Here is a 5,443-nt window from a genome sequence, read left to right as displayed (position 1 = left end):
CTTGGGACTGAGGATGTGTGGAGATAGCGGGGACCTCGTGCTTGGGACTGAGGATGTGTGGAGATAGTAGGTACCTCGTGCTTGGGACTGAGGATGTGTGGAGATAGTGGGTACCTTGTGCTTTAGGACTAGGATGTGTGGAGATAGCGGGGACCTCGTGCTTGGGACTGAGGATTTGGAGAGATAGCGTACCTTGTGCTTTGGGACTAGGATGTGTGGAGATAGTGGTACCTTGTGCCTTGGGATTTGCTGGCCAGTCAGTCAGAATAGTTGGGATGGAGGAACATGGGAAGGATTCACTCACATAGCATCTATTGGGTTGTGCGCGATAGACTACAGAGAGAATGAAAATATCAAGACATTCACAAAACATGCTTTTTTTTCTTTACTATCTGTCAAGAGTAGTGAGGGAGGAGACAGTAGAATAGAAGCTCGAGGAGGAAGAGCGTTAAAACAGCCATTTAAAAATGGGAGCGGAATATTGTAAGGAGCCTGGTACCGCTGTCCCGAGAGGCGCTACCAGCACCTGACCAATTCAGATGCGGAAACTCACAGCTAACCATCAGACTGAGCCCTGGGACCCCATTGGAAGAGCTAGGGGAAGGGCTGAAGGAGCTGAAGGGGATTGCAACCCCATAGGAAGAACAGTATCAACTAACTGACCACCCAGGGCTCCCAGGGACTGAACCACAAACCAAACAGTACACATGGGGGCACCCATGGCTCTACCTGCATATGTAGCAGAGGATTGCCTTGTCTGGCATTAATGGGAGGGAGGTCCTTGGTCCTGTGAAGGCTTGGTGCCCTATCGTAAGGGGGATGCTAGAGGGGTAAGGCAGGAGTGGATGGGTGGAAGAGCATCCTCTTAGAGACAAAGAGGAGGGAGGAGACGGGAGATGGAATGGGGGGGGGGTTGAGGAAGGTAACCAAAGAAGGAAGATATCATTTGAAATGTAAATTAGTAAAATGGTTAATAAAAAAAAAATGGGAGCAGAAATTGGCTGTGTGCTGGCTACTGGTTCAAGCCCTGTTCAGAAAAGTCATTAATCTTACTGGAACCAGTAAAATTTACAAGAACGTTGTAAGACATTCTTGTTTTTCTACTTCATAGTTGTCTTTTTTAAAAAATTATGATACTCTACTGGTTTTTGATTAAGATAATTCCCTTCTTTCAGACTATGAGCATTTCAAAGGCACAATAATTGTTTAAAGCAGTTACAAGAATTGCTTTCAGCTTTTCTATTATAGTTCCTTGGGTTGGAACTTAGAGCCTCTTGTGTGCTAGACAAGTAGTGTACCCCTGAGCTGCCTGCCCGGCTTGATTCTGACTCTCAACACACACTTTAATGTGATATCTGACTTCTGCTTGAATAGAAGTACTGGCATATGCTGTTCCTTAAACCTCTGTATGATGAATTATTTGACCACCAGAAGTTTGGTGTTCTCTCTGTCTCTGTCTTCTGTCTGTCTGCCTGTCTGTCTGTTTCTCTCTCTCTCTCTCTGTGCACATGTATATATGTAAGTGAGCTATATCCCCACCCTTCAATCATTATCTATCCACCCACCCCGTGTTTTTTGTGATTGTAGGACTCAAGTCCAAAGTGGGCTCTACTGAGCTACATACCCACTCCTGGTTCAGTGAACTGAATTTGTGTATATGTGTGTGTGTGTGTGTGTGTGTGTGTGTGTGTGTGTGTGTGTGTGTGTCTGTGTGTCTGTGTGTGTGTGGTTAGTAGGCCCCTTACATGCTTAGGCAAGTGTCCTACCATAGAGGTATATTAAGCTTCGTAGGAAATTCCCAAGTAATGTAAAGATTGGATGTAATTTCTATACCATTGTGACTGATTAAAAGATACAAATTACACTCATGTGAACACTAACAAGAACAGATTTTCATTTCTGTTAAGTCTACAAATTGATAATTATTTGTTTAGTAATGTTTGGCTATTTGTGCATGAACATTCTCCACTAACAGGAAGTATTTTTGGTGAGTTGAATGACTTAGTATGGTGTTATGGCCAACCAGATCATAGAGTGTTTGCTAGAATGAGTTGATTATTTTGTGACTTTGCCTAATTTGTGCTTCATGTTGAGTAAACCACCCTATGGTTGGACACAGGCTTCTCTGTATGTGAGTGTTCCTTCAGTGGGGTTGGTATTGATATGTGCTGAGTATTCTGGGCAGGTTCTATGTGCAATCCTTGACATGCCTCCTGTGACCTCCATCACAGTCCTGCAGGGCAGCTGCTCTTATTCCCCATCTCAGACTACAAGATTATGGGGAGTCTGAGAACAGACGGTAAAATTTACTTGGCATTGTAAAAAATAATTAACTTTTATGTCCAAGAGCAAAACCTCACAGGAAAAAAATACTTAGAATGAAACTTTTCGAACTGAATAAGTTTTTATTATCTGAAATTTCTAAAAGGCCATTGTTAATTATCACAGCATATCATCATAGTCTTATTTTGAAATTAATATTTATGAACTCGATCTTCAAAAAATTCCTTTTGCCTTTGAAAGTATTTCCAACTTTTATTCGAGAGGTATCCAAGTTGAAGACTGTCCAAATCCCTTACAAGTGACATTTGCTTTTAAAATTGTTGGCTTTAGACACACTTAGAACCAGGTAAGAAAAAGATCCAAGTTCAAACAGTGTGTGTGTCCTGTTGCATCTTTCATATCCATAACAATTTATTTAAGGACTATTGGCCAGGATTATAATTTGATTTTACATATTGCACATATGTAAGAAGCAAAATACTTTATGTAGAAGATTCTGTATACATTCCAATTTTTATTCCCTATATCTATTTCCTTCTTGTTTAATAATATCATTCAATAACAAATATAGACTGGGTTCCCAATTTATGCATATTGTTTAATAACACCACTAATTTATTTTCTCTGAATATGCCAGAAATATTTATTTTAGTTCAAGTGCTAGGAAATTTTCAACACTTAGGTAAATATTAAAAATTAGTTTTAAGGGGGATTAGAGAATATTATGTTTCTCATGTGTGGGAGGTCCTGGGTTTGCTTCACAACACTGTTAAAATTAAAAACTAACCCATAAAACAACTCTCTGAATACCAAGTCAAGTTCTGTTACTTCTTGCTAAAGGCTTAAGTATGCAGAGGTAAAGGGGTAGGGCTCAGACAGAGTTAAATTAAGGAACCTGTACTGAGTGCTTCTCAGAATCAAAGTGGCCTCATCTGTAGTCTTGTTCTCTCCCCTCCCCTCTGTTCCCCCCCCACCCCCCCACCCCCCCACCCCCGGCATAGGTTAACTTAGCTGACCCTTAATTCCCTTAGCTGTGAAGGTAGGAGGGTAACTGCCCCTGCTCTGTAATTTAATTAGACTCTTAATTAATGATGTCTTAAGCATTTGAACATTGCTAGAAACACTGTAAATCCTTGTTATTTCTAAGTATTGTTATTATTGAATGTGTTATCAGGTGGTTTATGTTCCTCAGCTCTGTCATCCTCCCACCCCACAGTTTGGGTCACAAATGGAACTAATTTATTATACAGCCACCCTTTTTGTGTTGAATGTGCTGAGTCTCCTTCTTGACTATTTCCCTTGATGGGTGGGGAATCACTTGAGCAAAAGTTTTAGAGAGAGGGAGAGACAGACAGAGAGAGACAGGGAGAAACTCACACAGAGAGAGACAGAGAGATGCACACAGAGAGACAAAGAAAGAGACAGACCATTTGAGAGCATGTGCCAAGAACCCAAGTCTCCTCACAGCTCCATGCTCCCTCCTCCCCAACACACATTGATGTGGTATGGCTTTGTTTGGTTGAAGGTGGTGAGGCATACCTGGTGTTTAAGGATGGAGATACTGCGGTCAGGCCCAAAGAACACGCTTTTGTTTGTGGGCCCCGGTGTGGCCATCTTCCCCACACTGAAGTTTTGCTTGCTGGATTCTTCCATCTTACCGTGGTCCAGGCTACCCAGACTCTGTATCCTCTCTTTGCCTTTGTGACCTCATTGGTGCCTCGAGGGTTTGCAGAGCATCATAGAGCGCCATCCTTGTTCCACGCCATCTCCTCAGATAGACTTTTGTAAACAGCCTTCCTCCTCCCTGGACATTTGTTCTCATTCCCCATAGCATGTGGCTATCTTCATTTAAAAGGTTTGTTTGTTTGCTTAAGACAGGGCATCACTATGTACCTCAGGCTATCCTGGAAATCTCCAAGTAGATCAAATTCACCTCAAACTCACAAAAATCCACCTGCCTTGGACTCCCAATCATTGAGATTAAAGATGTGTGCTACCATACTTGGGTGTTTTTTTTAATGGTGTGTGTGTGTGTGTGTGTGTGTGTGTGTGTGTGTGTGTGTGTGTGTGAGTGTATAGATCTCTGATATTGGAGTACTAGGTGATGGTGAGCTCCTCATATTGAAACTGAACTTGGATCCTCTTCCAGCCACAGCAAGTGCTCTTAATAGCTTGAGTCATCTCTCTAGCTCCTTAAATTAGTTTTAATTTCAGTCTTTTTGTTTATTTTTGGTAGTGGGGGAACCCAGGGACGCCTGTATTCTGAGGGCATGCCTACCACTGAGCTGAAGCCCTAACTTTGATAGGTATTCTGGTTTTTGAAGCAGAATCTCTGCAGTTCCAAGACTCCCAGGCCATAGGATTATAGGCATAAATTATAAAGTTATAAACTGTTAAATTATAATCTATGTGCTATTGATGTGTGTGTTAGTTACTAGGGGGTGAACTGGGCCATTATAATAAGGCTGTATTTCAATGACCCTCACATCACCAAAGGATTTTACCTCCATCGTAGCAAAGCTGAGAGTTGATAGTTCTGCTGCACCAAGAAATGAATTGTAGGCCATTATAATTTTTAAGTTAATTTGCTTAGCATTTGTTATCTGGATTAAAGTGTGAGCTCAGTGAACACTAGACTCTAGAGTATAATCTTCATTTACCTGTGCATTCACGACTCTTAGTAACCACTTGGCAAGTAGAGAGAGGTCGGAAACTATCCGTGAATACTTTTGAATCTTTTGAAAAGATTTCTTGATAAAAATAAAGCAGTAAGATAAAAATAAGTTTTCTTAAATCACTACATTCTTATGCTTTAGAAGATATGACTGTTTTTATAAGCTTTCTTCAACTCTTAGAAGTGGTAAGAATTCAAGTGTACATCATTAATAGGTGTTTGAATTTTTATCAGTTTTATAATTTGTTGAGGTATATTCTTGGTCTTGCTTGCAATGTAGCCCAGCTGGTGGAGTTACTTGCCCGGCATGCTTGAAGTCGTGAGCTCAGGCACAAGTATCACAAAAGAAGGGAGCTGTGCATCTTATTTAACAGGTGATAGATTTAACTAAACATATTCTTTTGTCTAAGATCATAGCAGGGGCTGGAGAGATGGTGTGTCAGTGAGGGGCTGGAGAGATGGTGTGTCAGTGAGGGGCTGGAGAGA

General features: G+C 41.3%; 1 protein-coding gene across 8 annotated transcripts in view; it reads left to right on the top strand.

Moving 5' to 3' along the window:
• The window catches only part of Wdfy3 (WD repeat and FYVE domain containing 3), a 247,489-nt gene that overhangs the window by 100,456 nt on the left and 141,590 nt on the right, over positions 1-5,443 (top strand). The gene's annotated exons all lie outside the window — the stretch shown is intronic.

The sequence above is a fragment of the Mastomys coucha genome, unplaced genomic scaffold (assembly GCF_008632895.1).
Source record: "Mastomys coucha isolate ucsf_1 unplaced genomic scaffold, UCSF_Mcou_1 pScaffold22, whole genome shotgun sequence".
Classification (NCBI taxonomy): domain Eukaryota; kingdom Metazoa; phylum Chordata; class Mammalia; order Rodentia; family Muridae; genus Mastomys; species Mastomys coucha.
The sequence above is the reverse complement of the archived record's forward strand: the minus strand, read 5'-3'. Positions and strand labels throughout refer to the sequence as shown.